The sequence below is a fragment of the Athene noctua genome, chromosome 2 (genome assembly GCF_965140245.1).
Source record: "Athene noctua chromosome 2, bAthNoc1.hap1.1, whole genome shotgun sequence".
Classification (NCBI taxonomy): Eukaryota; Metazoa; Chordata; class Aves; order Strigiformes; family Strigidae; genus Athene; species Athene noctua.
Genome location: NC_134038.1, coordinates 15561931 through 15582952, shown reverse-complemented (window position 1 = coordinate 15582952; position 21022 = coordinate 15561931).

Below are 21022 nucleotides of genomic sequence, written 5' to 3'. Positions count from 1 at the left end.
GGCCCAGAACTGCACACAGTATTCAAGGTGAGGCTTCACCAACACTGAATACAGTGGGATAGTCACCACTTTTGACTGTCTGGTTATAGTGTGTTTGATGCACTCCAGGATGCAGTCTGCCCACTGCTGGCTCATATTGAGCCTGCTGCTGACCAGCACCTCCAGATCCCTTTCTGCAGGGGTGCTCACCAGCCACTCCTCTCTCAGTTTAGACTTGTGCCAGGCATTACTCCATCCTAGATGCAGAGTCCAGCATTTGGGCTTCATCCCATTAATCATATTCTAATCCTTCAATCTACCTAGATTCCTCTGCAAGGCCTCTTGTCCCTCAAGAGAGTCAACAGCACCTCCCAGTTTGGTATTATCAGCAAACTGGCTAACAGTGTATTCAACTGGGCTAATGGTGCATAGAACTGGACATTAAACACAAATCTGCTCAAGCATGTGCCCATGCTGTCTGCCCATCTTATTGAACCACTATTCTCCACCATGCATTTCCTAATTTTTAAAACCATTTCTCTAGAGGCCTTTGTAACCAACAGATCCTATATGATGTTGCTCAAATGCAATCATGGGCCCATAGCCATGAAATTGAGCCTATTCATTATTTTTTTGCCAGTACGGGAAATGAGCAGCATAGACTTGTCAGGTTGTCTCAATTTACTGCTTGGTTCAAAGAAAACATGAAGGTTTTCATAGATTCTAACTTCTAAAGAATTTCTACAATAACTTGTGGATTAGTATTTATTTATGGATCTGTAACTGTTTTGATTCATTTCTGCTGGTTTTTACCCAAGCTGTTCTGTTGTACCTGGAAGATGATCCATCCAGATCACTGACTTTAACAAGGATTGTATTTGGACCCCAGACTTGACAGATGGCAAAAATGAACACTTTCCACCACTTTCAGATTTTAATTTTGCTGGGCTACAGCACACATTTGAGTTTACAAAAACTACTAACTTGCTGATTTACAGTCAGGTCTCCTTATTCTGTTAATTTTCTTTTGATTCTAAATTTAGTTTTCTTTAGTTTATTGTACTAGGTTTACAACAGTAAGTGTAGATAGAGATGCATACTCTTAATTCCTGCTTCCTCCCAGAACTAAGTTAATTTGTTTCAATCTCATAGAAACAATGCTAGATGAAAACTAATCCAATCATTGTTACACACAGGTCAGGAAAATCTCATAGGCTGTGGAATTCCATTTTTTGTGGGATTATTAGAATTGTATTATGAATTATATTGTACTGTGTTGAATCATATATTATTTCTAATGTGCTTTTAATTGCCTCTGTATGACTAGATATGTGGTTGAGCTAGTTTAACATATTTTATTGTGGAGTGAAGCAATAAAATGTGAAAGGAGCAATCATTCTCTATGGTATCTTTAATAAAAATTGATTTTATCCTTTGAGATCCTCAAGGAAAAATCACTATTCTCTGTCCATCTGGCTTGCTACAGCAAAAAAACAAATCCAAAGCAGCTTCAGGTCATTATGGTCCATTGTTGCAACACTGTGATTAAATTTGGACTTAAATAGCAATTGTTCTGTCCCTTGTAGAAAACAAGAAACAAGTGAGAGTTTTCACAGCCTTAGGTAGAGGGAATATTTGAATTCTGGCCTACAGAGTTTGTAGAGGTGAGCTTCCCCCCACAGTGATCAGTGCCTCCGTAACCACCACCCTGCAGAAAGGGGTGATTTTGGCTGCCCAGCCCAAACGTCCGTTTGCACTGTGCCTGTGTTCACCCTGATCACACGTTCGCACACCCAGGTACATCTGTAAGATGGGCATGGTGGGATGGAGACCTGCTGCACACTGCGGGGAGCAGACACAAGCAAGGCCAAACAGCATCCCCGTCCTGTGGCAGCTCCACCAAGCACAGTGCTCACTGAGCACCTCGAGGCTATTTTGGATGAATTGAGAAACGAATGTTGAAAAGGCTGTTTTCTTGGGTGGTGCTTGACTCCTCGTCCTCATATTGATCCCAGCAGAGGTTGCACAGGTGGGCAAGGTCTCCAGTGGCGATGCAAGAGTGCAGCCCTCTCTCTGGTGCAGTGTGAGGGTCAGTGGTAGAGAGGAGGCAGATGGGAGATAAGAAATGTTGTGGAAAGACAGATTTCTGGAGGAAATTGGGTTAGTTTATCTGATTTACCACCATTACCATGAACTCAGATTAGTTTATTCAGGTTGTTGGGCCTGGGTATTTGATTAACAGCTAGTGTGCTATGAAAGAGGTGAGAGGGGTGAGGTGTGTGGAGTTCATCTGGGTTTGGGGATGGACTCTGCAAGTAAGTACCTGGGCTACAGGCCAGGAAGGAAGAAGCAACATGTGGGTGGGACAGAGTGAACAGGATTGCAAAAGGGAAGGCCAAGGCACCAGCAACACAGAGCACCCTCACGCTGTGCAGGGAAATTTGCAGGTCTTGGACACCAGTATGTGGGTTTTCCCACTGCTTGTGGTGTCCCCAGCATGGGACTAGCCGGGGTCATCTGACACTGGCCCAGCTGAGGCTGAGGCACGGCTTGGAGGCCACTGCTGCCAGAGATCATGCCTGTATGGGGCTGGGACACACATCAACACCTGCTGGAGTGGAGCCTCGGGACCGTGGCTGGGCCAGTGGCAGTGGCAATAGTGGGAGGGCTGGGAATGTCCCAGAAGGGCAGGGTATGGACTCTGATGTTTGAGTGTGTGTTCTTCATTGTTCTGGATGTTTTCATTGATTCTACTTTTCCTCTGGTCTTTCGTTGCTGAATTTGTGTCAAAGGAATATGGGAGTGAAGGGGAAATGCAACAGGCACTGGCAGAGAAAAATGCCTCCAAAGAATGGCCAGCCTTCTTGGGTCTGATTTAGAGACACATCTGCTTCTACACTCACCTGGAAATGTATGTTATCTGGCAAAAAATAATCATCTTTAGTGACCTTTTCTGAACTCACAAAAAAAGGAACTCTGCCAATCTGGTGCTCGGGACAATGAATCTTCCTCCATTTAACAGGTGACCACTCCTTCTGTCCATGAAAATATTTAAAACTGTTTAGCTTTGTTAGACGTGAATAGTTGCAGTTTTGATGTAGGGATTTACAAAATGGTTCTTCTTCCCTGTGTATGGTGACTCTACAAGGTGGTGACACCTGCATGAGTGTTAGTGGGGATGTGGGTTCTTGCCATTCTTCCCAGCTAACAATAATGTGATTCAAGTATTACTTCATGGTGGGAAACAGGGTAGAAATGAACTTCCTTTATTTCACATCTTTACAGATTTAATCTGGCTAGTCAAGTCCAGGCATTGCAGTTAAAAGCAACGTCTGAGGTGTCACCTTCAGTCTAGTTTCTTAGACTGAATTACCACCTGGATTATGAGATTCTTTAGGACCAACCCAGGTAGCCACAGGCATAATTGGGCAGCAATTTAACAAGGGAGGGTGTGAAGGACCAGTCATAGATTAGACACCGCTTCCACAGAAGATAAAAACTTTTGGATCTGATAAGAATGGGATGTGGAAAGGTGAGAAACAGTATCTGTAAGAGGTCATTTGTCTGATGAGGATTCACACAGTCCTGTGGGAGGAAAAAAAGACAACTGCCAAAGATGCTGGAGGATGGGAATGAACAAAACACTGGAAGAATATTTGTTTATCACCACTCTATTCTCACAAATTAATTATGGGTTCCTTTTTTTCCTTAATAGCATTCCTTTTGTTTATAGTCAGGTTTAGAGTTTGTGAGAGGGGAAGTATAGGCTGTTATGGTGTTTGAGGAAAATATCTAATTTTCCCAGGTGTCTGGGTGGAGTCTTAGGGTGTTTGTTAATTTTAACAAAAAACCCTTGGTATTTGCACCTGTCCATGGTTCTTGCCAATGGACTGAACACATGAAGGTAATGAGAAACATTCAGTCCCTTCAGCCTCTGCTAGAGAGAGGAAGTGTGGAGCTGGGAGCCATGGTAAGCTGCCACCTGGAACATGGTAAACTATGAAAATAACTTCCCTTTCTACTGTATTTTACTCCATCAGTTGCATTCAGAGTTACTGTACAATACACATACATGTCTTTGGATATTCCTCAGTTAATGAGCCAGCTGAGTAACTCGATGCTTCGATGTCAGTCTCATGTTAGGTTCAGTAAGGTTAAAAGCTTGCCATATCTTCCTCCATCATTGTTAGTCCAGGTGTACTGCAATGCAAGAAAAGGAAATTATATGAGTAGGGGACTGTGCTATTACAAGGATTTTCATTTACAAAGAAGGGGCTTTCTGAAAAAAAGATGAGACAGGTCACTTGCATTATTAACACACCTCCTCCCTCTTTAGGGTCCTGTCCCAATGATTTCAGTAGCAATACTGGTTGCTTACAGTGAAAGCCCATTTGTATTTCAGGACATACAGTAAAAGAGGGTATTTAGTCATGTTTTGAGGATGCAGCTTCAAGGAATATCATTCAGTCTTCTTGCAATATGATACTCACACATAGGCAAGTATGACGTGCCACTAAGAAAACCAGCACTACTCTCCATTATAGTTCTGAAATACAGTTTAAATTGATTTTCATACGAGTGTCTTATTGTTGATGGAAGCTACAGAGTAGGAGAAATTATAGTCTGGTGCCAGGAGTATTGCTTGATTCCAGTGTGGTCCAAGTGTTCCCAGAATGATGCACCTTCTGTATCTTTTCAAAGAGAAAATTTGGGCATGATATGAGATCAAGAGAGAGAGAATCAGATGGAGGAAATAAATACTTTCTTCCTGGCAAAAGGGAGATTTGTTTTGCAGGATGGCTCAAACCATGACTTTGTCATCAGAACTTCATGCAGTAGTGACTGGCATAGTCTGTATAGACTGTGTCCACTAGCTTGACTACCAAGAGGGCAAAGAAGAAATATGTAGATAGCTTGATTTTTCCAAGTCCACAGAAGTAATAGAGCTATCAGCAGCTCAAAAATTAGTTTTATTGATTTCCTTCTTGCTGTAGCAATTCTGATCTTTTGAAGAGTCAGAGTGGATGAGATAAAAAGAAGTGACAAAGGGAGGATGAGACAAATGAGTGAAAGCAGGAAATGGCAAAAGACTCCAAGTAATTTTTTTTAATCTTCTCAGGAAACAAAGCTTGATGTCTACCTTCAGCTTAAGAATTGGTTGAAGGACCCACTTGCTTCTCCGAGCATTCAGATATGGATATTTTAAGGAGATAATGCAGTGGACAATATGGTGTAGCCAACAGACTGTGTAGCCCTTCATGTTAAAGGAAAAATTTGTGATGGTGAGTAGATGGATTATTATTTGCATGTGAAGAAAATTTAACAGACTTCTGTTTTGCTGTTGTAATAAATGGCTCTGCAACAAGTTATTTTTGTCTCTGTGCAGGCATGTGGCACTTTGACAACAGTAGTCAGTACTTTACTGGGAGCTGAGTTCAATAGTACAAGTGTGAAAGGTAGCATCATGGCCTCTGGATGGTTTAGTTGTCAGAAGAGCTGACTGAATTATATTTTGGAAGGAGCTGATAAACATGTAGACAAAACCAACTCAGACTGAGATGGGCACAATAAATTAAGCCATGCTACATTTCTTGAGGGCATCTCAATAGAAACTAAATGAACATCACTACTAATTGGCAGCTATGCCATTAAGTTCAATTAAATTTAAATCAGTTCTTTGTGACACACTGTTTAAGGACTTCCTAGCTAAAAAGACGATGTTAGTAGCATCAAGGCTGACATAAAAGCTTTGTCAACACAAACATATCTAGCTCTTGGCTCTCAGCATATGCTGTTTCTGAAGTCTTGCGTTCTCAGGCACGAGTAATTTCAACTGTAGTCTGTTTGATTGCTCACTTGAGTTCTAATCTTGCACAGAAAAGACATTAAATCCCAAAGTGGTAGTGTATGGTGGGCACCACCAAGGGATATTGGGGAAGGTTATACGGGTAGTGTAGAGATGTGTTTATACCATCACTTTTCAGAGCTGAGACATTATTTTGCATTTTATCATGCCTACAGAGGTCAGTTAATCCAGAATTATAAGGGGTATCAAAGTTTTTGTTAACGTCCTTACTGAAATGGATTACCATAGTTCAACACCTTGGATCCTAGGGAACACACATGAGATGTGGCAGACTTCAGTGAAGTCTGTATTTTGTATTGAGACCATGGACTTGAAGTTTGTTCTTCCCCATTGAAAGTGCTTTCATGCTACATTATTGTCTTTCTTCAGTTAGGGCTCTCTCAATCTCTCCTTTTGGAACTATTTTGCTTTATATCACCAGTGGTATCTTTCTCAGAGCCAAGAACTTGACTCTGGATCTCTCAAACCTCAGGTATGTGCCTTGACAAACAGGCTGTCGTGGAGACTGAGCAGGCTATTTTCACTGGAAATTCCAGGTAGGCACTGTGAAATTCTTCCTGAGGAAGCTGGCATGAATGCTCCCACTGAAATGGTCTGGTTTTGACAAATACACACTTTCTAACAAAATGGAAAATTCCATGCTGGTCCTGTACTTACAGAGATGCTGTTTAGGTGCAGTTTGCTTGAGTAGACAGTGCAGTAGGGCCCAGCACCTCCAGAAAACGAGAAGCAAAAAACCCCAACCCAACCCCAAAACCCAAAATGAAAGTGAAATGCAGACACAGCATTATAACATTCAGAGCCAAGACCACTGTGGTCAACCAGCAAGATAAGGTGACAATTCACGCTTCTGTTAGTACTCCGTGTTCACTTCTGATGAACAACATCTCATACAGTGTTGTTCTGTTCCAACCTTTATTTGTCAGGGCTTCCTTTGCAACAGTTTGGTAATTAAATCCTTAGATCCTTCCACAACAGACAGGCAGCAGATCTTTTTCCCCTCCCTTTTTGTTTTCCCAGTTTTCCAAATTCTGATCCAATTTTCTTTGCTCTGGTTTTTTGCCCCCACCACAAGAGGCTACCTGCTGCTCAGGCTGTGGGACATGAATTCACTGTCACCTGGAAACAAAATTTATGTCAAAAGAACATACGTGAAAGAAACGACTTTCAATGGACAGTCGTAGCTTTTCTCCTCTGTACTCCAGCTCTTTCCAGTCCACTTTCCTTTTCTCTTGCCTGACTCCACTGTTCTAATCTGTAAATGATCTTCACAGGCTATGCAAAGCACTACAGCATAAGAGCAAATAATCAGAGGACTGTTTAATTTGGAAACAAATAAGAACGGACAGACAGGTAAAGGACACCTTATTTGCTTTCTTGCAAGAACAAGGAGATATTCAATCATATTTAAAGCAGTGCATTGTAAATCTTACCAAAGGGAAATTATTTTATGTTATGCAGAAGCACTAATGCACAACCACAGGATTTAAGTAAAGCCAAGGTCAATAGGAATAATGAGGGGAATTCAACATTTGTATGAGTAATAAGACCATAAAATTATGTCTGATGGGAATTTGTGTTTTGTTAAAGAAACATTAAAACAGCATGTTTTTAAAAACCATCCAGGGGTGTTATTAAATACAACTCATAAAGAGAGCTGGTGAGAAATGGAGGAATATACAGAGGGGCAGCTCAAAGTGATCTACTTCTCTTCCAACATCTAAACCTGTAGGCAGGACAGTACAGAGCTCCAAACTCCTCATATCCACCTGGTCTGCATGTGCCAACCAAAGAGCTGGCACGAGCCACATGGTTATTTGGCATTGTCCCACAGCCACTGCAGAGGGCTTCAGTCCAGTCAAGGTCACACAGATGGTTAAGTGGGATAAATCCCTACCACCAGATTGGAGAGCTTGAGATTTGGGGTCACTTTGCCAAGCAACGGGATTTGTCACATCTTTAATAAATAGAAATTTCAACAAAAGCTCCATGGCATTGCTTTCTGTAACATCGCACAGAGCTGTTTCACTTGAATTCTTAAACCATCTTAATTCTTGTATTTCATTTGTTTTCCGTGTAAACAGATTGGCAAGACTTCTGCCTAATGAGGTAGAATCCCTTCATTTTAAATCTTTGAAAGCTGCTACTGTATGGGAAAAAGGCTTTTGTGAGGAATTATTTAATTTTTAATTCATTTTTAGCACTACTTTATCTTATTAAAATACAGAAAACATGATAGTGAAGATATTTACTTAAGCTTGTTTTCTATAAGTAAATGAGGGATTTTCTTGTATATTATGGTCTCAAAACCTGAAAATTTGAGGATTATTTAATAGCAAAATGAAGACAAACAATAGCACAATACTGAATATATCTAAGTGTGTATTTCTGAATGTTGAGCTGAACACATTAAATCGACATGAGAATTGAAGCATTTGAACTGAAGAATTACGGACTGCAAAGTTTAGCAATCACTCCAGCCAAGCTGAAATTTCACATTAGTAAAAAAAGTGAAAAGTTTAAAATAAAGCAAGGCTGTATTTATCCATCTGCTTTAAAGCAACTTTCATGCATGCGTTAACGAAGTGGACAGTGCTGTCAGAATAACAATCATTGTGAGTTCTGGGTGTGTAACAGGAAGGAAATTTTTTTTTTTTGTCCAATGGAAAAAATAGAAAGATTTGCCCACCCTGATGCTAAAAATACAGAATAATTATCAGCTGAGGCAAGTGCACTTCTGACCTAAGCATACATGCACACCATCTATTTTCATGTCTGCTTCGTTATAATAAACAGATTATTTTTTCCTCAAGTACAGACTTTAAAAGCAAATGGAAGTGGCTTTCCTGAGGAAGGGAAAACCAGTCTCAGAGAGGCAGAGGAAAAGGGAATCCAGAAGCCTTCAACACCTTGTTGTACTATTGCTTCCACAGTAGGGCAGGGGCTCTAAAATATGTGCCACAATCTCTCTGGAGATAGTGCCAGGTGATATGGGCCTCACTGACACAGCCCTACTCCCTTTATGGCCTCTGCTCCTTCTGGCCAAGGTCCAACACATTTCATAGCAGGAAAATATCTTGTGGCATTCATAGAATCACAGGATGGTTGAGGTTGGAAGGGACCTCTGGACGTCATCTGGTCCAACCCCCCTGCTCAAGCAGGGCCACCTGGAGCCAGTTGCGCTGGACTGTTTCCAGACATGTTTCAAATACCTCCCATGATGGAGACTCCGCAACATCCCTGGGTAACCTGTTCCAGGGCTCAGTCACCCTCGCAGTAAAAAAAGTGTTTCATGATGTTCAGAGGAAACCTGTGTTTCAGTTTGTGTCCATTGCCCATTGGGACAGTTTATCTGGTATTTTTCTATTGTGAAGGTTTTCAGTAATTTCAGCTGTTAATAGAAGTTGATTCCTGATTTTTGACATACTGGAGGGCAATAAACAACTTTTCTGATTTCCCGAGTGGATGCTAAACCTTCAGAAAACCAGGAATCATCATAAATGAGTAGGTATAAAGTCAATGCATACTCAGCTTGAGTATTTTTGTTAAAAGAAGATGAAATTTTCTGCTTTCTTCCTTCTACTTGGATTTTGGCTCAGTTTGTCAGTATGTGTCACTTCTGCTTTCTTCTAGGTTTTCCTTCTCAGGGTGCACTTGTGGTCTTCACCTCTAAACGTGCAGGTCACCAAGAGCCCCCTTAGGAACAGTGCTTTTATGACCAACATAAAATCAGACATAGAAATGCAGGCTATCTAACATGCATGAGATGTGCCTTGTGAGAGCTAGGACACAGCATGCTACACCAAACTGCTCCTTTAATTATACTGGGTTTTATTTTTTCCTACTTACTCCTTCACTTCTGCCTTCTCTTATGTGGTTCTACTCTCCTCCACTTCCCTCAGACCTCTTTTTCTTCTCAGCCATTTTATAATGGGAGAGTATTTAGCCATGGGGTTGCTGCCCAACATGGGCAATCGGATGAACTGCCTGCAGAAGACACATCTCACACTGCTTCTTCTTGTCCTTGAATCCAGTCAGGCTTCAGACTAGAAATGTGAATCTTGTTATTTCCCCATTCTGGGGAGCATATGAGTGGGAGAGAAAAAGAAGAGGATTTGGTGAACTCTGTCATAGGCATTGGAAAGCTTGGACCCTAATCACAGTTGTGCCAGAATCAAAAGGGGGCTCAGATCCAGGACACAGGTCTGGGCTCCACTCTCTGTAGTGCGTATCATCTCTTCTGTGGGACTGAGTGCACCCTCAGCAAGTTGCTGATGACACCAAGCTGTGTGGTGCATCAACATGCTGGAGGGAAGGGATGTGCCATCCAGAGGGACCTGGACAGGCTGGAGAGGTGGGCCCGTGCAAACATCATGAAGTTCAACAAGGCCAAGTGCAAGGTCCTGCACAAGTGTTGGGACAATCCCCAGAATCAATACAGGCTGGGCGATGAGTGGATTGAGAGCAGCCCTGTGGAGAAGGACTTGGGATAAAAAACTGAAAATGACTGACTACGAGCCAGCAATGTATGCTCACAGCCCAGAAAGCCAACTGTATCCTGAGCTGCATCAAGAGAAGTGTGGTCAGCAGGTTGAGGGAGGTAATTCTTCTCCTCTACTCTGTACCAGTGAGACTGGAGTACTGAGTTGAGCTCTGGGGCCCCCAACACAAGAAGGACATAGACCTGCTTGAGCGGGTCCAGAAGAGGCCATGAAAATGATCAGGGGGCTGGAGCACCTCCCTTATCAGGATAAGCTGAGACAGTTGGGGTTGTTCAGCCTGGAGAAGAGAAGGCTCCAGGGAGACCTTATAGCAGCCCTCCAGTACTTAAAGGGGGCTACAGGGAAGATGGGGAGGGACTCTTTATCAGGGAGTGTAGGGATAGGATGAGGGGTAACCATTTTAAACTGAAAGATGGTAGATTTAGATTACCTATAAGGAAGAACTTCTTTACTGTGAGGGTGGTGAGACACTGGCACAGGTTGCCCAGAGCAGCTGTGGCTGCCCCCTCCCTGGCAGTGTTCAAGGCCAGGTTGGACGGGGCTGTGAGCAACCTGGGCTAGTGGAAGGTGTCCCTGACCATGGCAGGGGTGTTGGAACTAGATGATCTTTAAGGTCCCTTCCAACCCAAACCATTCTATGATTCTGAAGGCTTTCCTCATTATATCATTCCTCACCAGCTATTCCAGTGCCACAGGAAGAAGGACAAGTTACACTCCCCAAGTGTAAAGGCCCTTTTTGGTTCAGGGCCATATGAATGCACAAAGGCTGCTAAAGTGGAAACCTCAGCAATTATTAAGAAATGAAGGGCCTTTCTTCCGGAAAGGGCTAAATAACTGATTTCCTCCTTGCATGTTCTTTCCAGAATTTCCACAGAAGTCTCAATTATTCATTTGTGCCATAAAAAAGAGCTACACTTCTAACTTATACAATGTCAAATAAAAGCCGCTTTTACTGTTTGTTGAACATGAATCAAGTAATTTTTGTCTGAAAAGAAGTAATGGATAACCCAGGTGAAAAAAAGCGCCAAATAAGCATGTCTGCCTTGGAGCTGTTTTGAAGGTAATCACTTCGACACCCGGCTGTTGCTCTCGCTTGGTAAGAAAAGCTCCTTTTAATACTTTCTGCCAACTCTCTTAAAAGTTTGGCTTATTTTCTGAAGAGATGCAGGATTGCAGGCAAAATCCTTCTTACTTTGCAACTTTGGGCTGTATTAGTTTTGGATATGATGATTAGTGAGTTTGATTCACTAATCTGACTTTATTAAGGAGCTGTACACAGCTATCCCACAAAGAACAGCCTGCAAGGCAGAGAAAGACAGGGACGCTCCAGGGCAAAATGTGGGACAGGGGACCTATGAAAGTTGCATGTGGCATAGTGTAACAAACGGGCCTTTTTGAAAAAAGAGGATCTAAGCCAAGGGGAAAATTATATTTGCTTTGTTCCCTCCATCCTCTCAGGCAGAAGGTGGAGGCAACTGATAGAAAAGGGCTGCTGCAGTCAGGAACCTAGAGATGCTTTCAGTCCCCATTTTCTCTAGTCCTTCTTCATAGCAGGCAATTTTAAGCCAGTCCTTTTTGTCCTTTATAGACAGAGGAATTAAGTAGTTCTATCCCTACCCCACAAATTGTTTTTGACTGTGTCTGCTAAAGGAAACATTTTCTACATCTGTTTAATCTCAGAAAATATATCCACAATATGTATATACACAGAGTAAGATAACACCTTATTTTCTGTCCCCCAGCCTGTTAAGCAATCAGATCTAACCATTTGTTGTATAACCATAAACACATGATTTAATTATTTCTGAAGGTTTAAATCCATTCCCCCCCCCCCCCCCCCCCCCGATTTTACAGGCATATACAGCTTTTGTGTGAACTATAACCATTCCACTTACTGCTGTCAAGTGGGGTTGACATCCATGTTAGCTCAGCTCAGCTCTTTTATGCTTAGAAAATAAAAACAGGATTATGAAAAGAATTTTTTGTCTTTTAATTTAAAATGCCCTAAGTTGCACATATTGCCTTTGCTTTGGTTTGGGAGGGGAGGGGAAGGCAGAATTGTCTGCCTGATTTCAAATAAATTAGTCTCTTCAGAAGGAAGAGCTTAGTTTAACCCCTGTCTTTGAATTCGAGAGTGCTTTCAAATTTTCCCATGTGAATGATCTAAATCATTTGACTTTCTCAGCTGGGGTTCCCTCAGCCTTTCCTGACAGAGGAAGGGGAAATTTCACAGTGGGTGAAATGCTTAACCCCTTTGGGCTCTGCCTGTCCGTAGCTGCACCGGGCTCTGTAAAGGAGGTGACTTTGTGGCCATGGGAGAGAAACAGAGCATTGTACCAGACAGTTAGCAAATAACCAAGCCAAAGCTCACTTTCTTGCCATATTCAAATAGACGACGATGCCAAATCTTTCTGAGCACAAAGGCATTGGACTGAGCAGCAAAACATGAAGTGGTAACTGTAGTTGACAGAGACAATGTAAAATACTTTGCTTCACCTTCTGTAATGTATTGATACTATTTTCATGAAACATTTAAAAGGAAACCAAACTGTTGATTCAGGGTAGCACTGGCAAAGTGGCCCACTGACTTAATCTGAGATACTTTTTTTCTCTGCTCTTGCCCTCAGCAAGCAGGCACTAACCGTTTCCCTTGAGCTTCCTGCAGTAGCAGATTGTTCCCAAATTGCTGCTCCTAGTGGTAACCCCTGTTTTCTCCTCTAGCTGGAAATGCATCTCCGGGAACTAGATAGCTCATTTGCTACTCTTTCATATTGTCCGTGGCCCTTTTCCACTGTGGAGCTTGTAGCAGCATGAAGACAGAGGTTGGTCTGGGGTAGGCTGCAGAGCCCAGTCATTCTCTCATGCTTTCAGTAAATAAAATGAAACTCCAAGATATACAGCTGTGCAACACCAGTAACAAGCAAGACCAGAATCAGGTATCCCCTGAAAGATTAAATTTCTCTTCACAGAGAAATTCACAAAAAAAGAGGAACCAAAACAGGGTTTGTAGAAAATCTGTGGAGACCAGACTGAAACCAGACATACTAGCATAACCCAGAAAGTCTTTGGGCAATCAAGTGCCGTCTCTGTGGGCTCAAAATTCCCCTTCAGCACAACCAGCAAACACTTGCCTGGGAGGGAGAAGTGAAAAGCCAGTGGATCTGAAATCTGAGCTTCTACAAGAATTTCTCTGGTTGGTGCTCAGCCTTGCATTTGGGGGATTAAAATGGCTGTGAGATAGGATGTTGGGTGGCCGGGTTGACTCCCAGTGACTGTGGTTATTGCTCGGGTAATCCCGCACAGTATAGCTGAACTAAAACTAAGGTGTATCCATTTCTTCTCAGCCTGTCTTTCCAGAAGCAAGAAGGTTTTCTTGCTCCAAATAAACACTGAAATAGCATTTCTCCTTATGATTCTTTGAAGACTGTAGCTGTCATACTGAAAGAATTTCCTTTTGCAGGAATGACTATCTATGCTGGCAGTGGTGCAGACTGGCTCTATTTTACTTGCCTGTGGCAATTTAATTTTTCAGTAGCTCTTTAAAGCATTTACAAATTCAACAGAAACAAGTAAACCTTGGAAGTAAAACTTGGACATGCAAAGAATACCAGACATAAACCTTAAATCATAATTAAAAAGAGAAGTAAAAAATAACACACATCTTTTCATGCCTGATATGGGGCTGAAAATCACCTTAAACTTTTAGGTGTAAGCTGTCCAACTGAAGTCACGAGTGACACCGTGCCATAAATCAGATGCCCTCCCACAAAGGGCAGTTCAAAAATGTCCATTTTAAGTAAGTGTTTTCTCAACCATTTCGAGTTTTACTCAAAGAAAGGAGGATTGCATGGTTTCCAAAGTCTGGTGGAGAGAAAGGAGAGGAAGACTTTCTTCATAGCTTGGGATAAGAACAGAGCTAGCTGTCCCACAATTTGAAATTTAATATTGAATTTGTATTCCTTAGGCACAACACAGAGAACCTGAATAAAATAAATTCATGTAGATCAGCTAAACCTATGTATGACAAATGAGTCTAAACTCACCCTTCTTATAGAATGTCTTCAGTCATAAAGAAACATAAAATTGTCTTTTCCTACCTCTTGCTTTCCCATTTCTATAGCTTTCTTCTTCCTGCCTGAATAATGCAACTGTCCTACTTCTTTGTATCAGAGCTCAATATTGAGCCATCAGTATCAGTGAGTCAGCATCCTTTCCCACAGATTCAGTACTTGGGATTTTTCTGGGAAACACTGCCAGCTTGTTATGCCTCAATGGGAATTTTTTTGGAAAACACCTTACATTTGGAACATAAAAAAAACCACCACTGAGCATTATGTAGATGATGGCCAAGGACTCATTATCTCCCCAAATAATACCTTACCAAGAAGGTAGTAAACTTCTCAGGAGGTGGGGAAATTACTCCAAGCCTCCCTCCAGTGCTGGCAAGAAGTTCCCTCCAGGCATCTCACTGAACATTAACTTACTCTGGAGCAAGAGTGTGCAATATCTCCAGGGCTGAATTTGAAATCCAGTGTTCTACAAAAGAGGAACACAGGTGGCTATTAAAGAATTGTAGAAAAGTTTATTCTTATTATTGTAATTACTTTAATTTACTGTTTAATTAACCAACTCTGGAAGTATACATTTATTTCTACAGTTAAACTTTCTGTTGGAATGGTATCTCTGGGGCATGAGAGCAAGCCCAGGAAACTGCTGATTAAGTACTTCCTGTGCTGAATGGGCTTGTAGGTATTTTAGCCTTAAGCAAGGCTAACCAGGCAACAGGACTGATGCTTTTTGTGTGTGTCAGATTTATTGTTGCTCCAGCAAAACTGGAGCATGTGTCTTATACCTGTCTGTGCTGTGGGAGCAATGATAATTCTTCACAGGACTGTATTTTCCTAGCTTAAGGGTTTTCCTAGTCATTACCCTTCATATAATCCAGGCTTTTTGGTTGTCAGAGTCCTTTTATTCTGTATTCTGTGGGTGTTTGAGTTTGTCCTATACCCTCCAGGATTACACTGCGGGATGTTGCAATAACCGCCCTCTTACCATGGTGTCAGAGAGAGCAGGCAGATTTGTGTGGGAATAGGTGCAATTTCTGCACTTCCAAAGCAGCTTGTACATACAGCATAGCACAGAGCACAGAGCAATAGCATGGTGCTTTGCCGTCCTATTCACCACCAGTGGGGTCTTTCCACTGACAAAATATTGTTTGTGGGGTCAGTTATTTTAGGTGGGGTGACTCTGGGGCTAATGCTGCTCCTTGCAGCCTCAGTTTGTGCTGTGCAGGTTTTCTGCATGGTGACAGGAGGATGACAGCATGGCTGGATAGAGAGGGATAGAATCCAGTGTAAGACCCATATGCTCTGCTGGAGTGGAGGAAGGAATAGCACCCATAAACTGTGAACAGCAAAAAGCAGAAACAGTGGTAATAGGGCTATTGTGTGATGAGAATAGTTTCAAGGGAACAAGGACGATGGGACATGGTCAGACCTGTGTGTGTCTCACCCAACGTTCTTTCTGAAATGCCTCTCTCTGTGCAAGTAGAAACACTCTACAATTAGTTTAACTGAAGAGAACCCTAATTTAACGGTAGCTGACTCAAAGTTTGAATTCACAGTGCTGCACAGAGGAGTTTTGATACTTCCTTGGTCAGAACGACAATTAAACATCGGGCCTCATTACAGACTAGCCCAGTACTGCATGCTTAGCCCGTCAGACAACTTCGTGCAGATTGTGCTGATAGGGATTTGATGTGCCACATGATTGTAGGGAAAGATTTGCTTCTTCTAAAAACCTTCTGGAGTTATTCTGAAGTTAATTATGCTTAAAATAAAAGATTATTTTTTTCTTCATCTCTGAGAGAAAAAGGGAGAACTTTAAATCCTTACAGATTTGTGCAGTCAGGAAAAATACAGCACTTTTCCCCCTCCTGCAAAACCCTAAGTTAGGATACAAGAACTCCTCTGTGTGTTGATTAAAACTTCACAGGTTATCTTGAAAAGGTTATGCTGTATGTCAGGGAATTATTAATAAAAATTGAATATATGGGGTAGTTTCAGATATACTGTCATATTAGGGTTACAGAATTAGTTACAGAATTCACTGTTTACTCTGGCTGATAAATTAATCCACCCTTCCTTGGGTGAAAGATATCTTTCCTGCCTCTGAAGAACCGCTGGTTGCCTGGGGTCTCTGGGATACGATTTCTTCTTCACATGTTTTTCTTTTTCCATTGACTTCTGTGAAGTCACTCCAGATTTGTATAGACACAGACTGTAGGGGGACCAGGCCCATGGCCTCTGGCAGCACCCGGGGTGTGAGCAATGCTTGTTCTGCAGAGGCAGAGCACTTGGGGTGAGCACATGCCACCTCATGCACCCACTGTCCTCGCCGGGTTTGCTCCGTACCCACCAGCCCCATGGCTCAAGTCCCTCCTTGGACTGCAGGGACAAAAAGCCGCATCCTCACCACAGGGTCAGTGGCCCCAGCCCTCCAGCCCTCTTTTTGGAGGCTAAGCCACTGTACAGATGGTAAATGCCCAAGTGGTGGGCTATGTGGGGAGGGACATCTCATAGCCTGCACATGTGGCTGCTTTCCTCGGAGGCTGGGGAAGAGGAGGGTCCTGGCCATCACTTGCTGTCCAGGCAGGCACTGGCTGTTTAATACAAATTCAATCTCTGCCTGCACTTTTTTCTATGTCTGTTCAATGCAAATGCAGGCCCTGCCTGCCCATGTTTCTACAACTGTTTAATACACACTCTGCCACTGGCACGGTCCCGTTCCAGGCTGGAGGCTGGAGGTTGGTGTGTCCTGCACTGTCTCCAGCTCAGTCAGGGCCCCTTCCCAGCAGCCGGTGGGTAGGAGCCCCCAAGGCTGGGGAGGAGGGAGTCCCCCCCTGCTGTCACCTCCCTGCCTGTGTGTGCTGTTGGGCAAGGAGAGGCTGGCACCAGCTGCTTCAGGTGTGGCAGGGAAGTAAAGCAATTGTCTGCACTTAAAAGGATCACCACGAGGGAGAGCCAGGCTAGGAGACCATGTTTCACAGAGACGTCTAGGGCAGTGAGGGCATGGTGGAGGTGGGACCCAGTTTCAGCACAAAGACCTTTGCAGCAATTTTCTTGGTGGGGCTGAGCATCCTTGTGCCGAGTAAGGACTTGTCAAAGTCCTTACAGGGTACAGAGAGAGCCTGGGAACACCACTGGGTCACCACTTCTGCAGCTGGGCATTGAACTGCTTTGGTGCTGCCACCACTTGCCTGCAAGCTTTCTCTTTCAACACAAAATCACCAAATACCACTATGGGGTCTTTGTCATTAGCTGCCAAAGAAGTCTCTTCTTTTCTGAATGCCTGGATTTTGTGATTCTTTCAAAAGAGAAAGTCTGATTTTGAGGTACAAAGTGTAGTTTTCCTGCATTGTTCCTCTGGTTTCTTGAGCTTTCAGCATGTCAGTCTTAGACTTTCAAAAACATGTCTCAACAGCAGAAATTACCCATTCCTTGTATCCTTGCACTGGCTCCCAACCCACGCGGCATAAAACCAAGCTGCTCTTCTCTACCTCTTGGAGACGGGAATAGCCCGGTTTCCCGCTGGCTTCACTGGCCTGCCAGCCACTCTCAGCTTATTTTGTTCCAATCCAAAAAACACACCCTTCTTCAAGCATTGACACATCTCCCGAGTGTGGACACCCTTCCCGAAAACATGGGTCTATGTTAGTCTTCCCTAACTCCACCAGGAGAGAGAGGCTCCTGCAAGCCTGCTGGTGTTTAGGCACCTTGATCTTTGCATCTCTGTCTTTCCCCTTCAAAGAACGCAAAGACCTGATTCATCTCTTACTGACACTGAGTTTCCATTGCATTATGTGGAACTAATCATCCTTTAGGATGTCTCATTTCACTCTTCTTAAGTGCCATAGACAAAGCTGAAGCACAACACAAATACCACACCATTGATACTATCAATAGACAGAAATCTTCTTTTGTGTGCTGACGAAGTTCTGCACATCCAGAATGATATATGTCCTAGTTGCCAGAAAGTTTATTTATTTATTTAAAAGTGGATGAAGACTTTCCTTCTTAGATAAAGAAAAAAAAAAAAGGAGAAAAATACTCTCCAGAAAGTTCTGTCTTCACCGTTATTGAACCACGCCCTGTCCTCTTCATATAAGAAATATTGCCAAAGCCACAATCTTTCATCATGTGGTTCCTTTTAAATAACCTCCTAGGTACTAAAGGTCAGGATGATTTTAAAAAAATAACCTGGTAGTATGAAAGAACTTTTTTTAAATGCGAAAAGACAAACAGAGGAATCCTACGCAAACTTGCCATAAATACAAGGGATGAGGATGATGATGAGTGGAATAAACTACGTTCACACTGCGTTCACCTGCTTTACTTTGTCTTTGTTCAGTTCAAAACTCGAATATAAAAATAGAATTACTCAATTCATTGCAATTCTGAGTCCATTCTTATAGCTATTTCCCATAGATTTGCCCTTTGACTCCGCTGGGAATAGTCACTTACACAATGACTACAGCCTCAGCTTTGTACATATTTTTATCCCTCCTCACTACAGAGCTTATTGCCAATATTGGTTCTACCATCTAATTAAGGTGAAGGAAGAAAAATGTAAAACTCTTTATTTTCAGTGATTTTTGTCCAATTCTTTTGCTTCTCCACATTATTTCAACAATATTTGCTTATTTCTGAGGCATAGCTTTGAATTACCTTAAGGCTGAAAATTTGGGCACTTTGAAGGTGATTCACAAGCAAACCAGATACCTGTGCCTTGGAGGTGGCAATGTTGACCCATACCAGGATGGGCAGGATGGGTGCCTGAGGGCAATGAAGGCTTTGGTTGAACTGAAATCATCACTGCAGCTTGTTGAAGCCCTCAGTACAAATTGTATTCCTGGTGTATGTGTGAATGTGTGTGCATGTGTGTGTGTATGCACTCTTTGATTACAGACATGCATATTCCCAACCAGTTCTTTGAACCTTTGTTATGCATCTCTCTAAACTGTCTAAAAGCTATCTAATACTAGCTTTATTTTTCAAATGTTCAGTCTATAGCAGACTATAGATTGGTAATTTCACTAGGAGAGCATCCATGAGTCACAGTCAGGGACCAGGAATCTATTGTTCTTGGTGATGTGCACAGCATTAAAAAAAAAGATTATTAAAGAACTTAATACCTAGTTTCTTCTTTAATTTCCCTCCTACTTCAAAACACGGCATGTTTTCTTGGACCCAAGAGACTGCCTCACTGGAGAACAAGTGTGTATAAAAAAAGAACTAAAAAACAGAGTTGTAGAAGGTTTTGAAATCGTAAGGTTCTGCTTTAAACCCATGGGGTTTTTTGCTAACTGAGGGTTGTTTCCACTCCGCCAGAGCATGGCTGGACAGTCGACAAACCACGAATCAGCCTTAAAGCCCATCTCACTGTCTCAGTCAAATGTTCCTGAAACTGCTTTTCTTTCTTCTCAGGGAAGCAGAATCCCACAGGTCAGGACAAACCCTGCTCCTGCCTGGGGGCAGTGGAGGCAGTGCACTCCCCTCTCCTCACCGTTTCCACCCCAAGGCGGAGGAAGCCTCACTGATAGCCAAGGGCTGGCAAATGTTTGCCTTCCCCTGGGTCTGGTCCACAGCCAGGCTGGGAGGAGGGCAGGCACTGGTACCCTGGCAGGTCAGGGTCCCCTGAGCACAGCATCCCTCTTCATGTCACTCCCAAGGCCCAGCTCTGGCTGGTTCTCCCCAGCCCTCACGCCTCCCTTCTTCCCCCCACCTCTGCCTCCCCACAGCAGCATTTCCTCTGTGCCACGGACACGGGGACTCCTCTCCTACCTGCTGCCCACTGCACACCTCCTCCTTCCTCCTGCAACCTTCCCTGAAAAACAAACTACCACCCCCAAACCCACATTTTTTCCAAGCAACCCTCCCACTTTCTGTTTGCCTCACCCTCTCCCTCATTATCCTGGGTCTTGCTTTTGTTTGTCTTGGCTATTTTGGGCTGGAGGCTCTTTGGGGAAGGGAATACAGTTTAAGTGTTGCATGCTCAGGATGTGAAGTGTTTGATTCCTTTCAGCTGAGTGAAGCTGAATTGATAAATGAGGCATACACTGTCTGAGAAGTGTCTACCTGAGCGTGGGCACCTGGTTAGCTGAATCAGCTTTAACAGGTATAGCTCATTAAGCAGATGTAACTTTATGTTTAGGGAAAATTTCTATTTTAAAAGGCACAGGTAATAATTTAAGGCTAAAGTTTCCCAGGAAATCCAGTCAAGGCTATACTCTACCATAGTGAAGTACAGCATGATCATATGGTAGCTATAGCATAAACTATACTCTGTGGCTCTGAGCACCTTCTTCAGTATTGTCATTCATGAAGTACCGCAAACATTTAGTATTCTTTACAATGACAGGTATATATAATTAGTTGGAATACGGAAGTATAAATGTATAAATTAAAAATGGTACCATGTACTAAGAAGCAACCGTGCTTTTCTCTAGCCATTTGCTCTGTTAAAGTGATTCCATTGATACAATTTTAATCATATTACTACTTGATACTATAACTATACTACCAACTGCTAAACTGTTGTATTAAACAGAGCTAATGTAGAAAGGATTAGGATGGAAATATTTACAAGAGGTGTGTGGGATCCTCTTCTCTTTGCT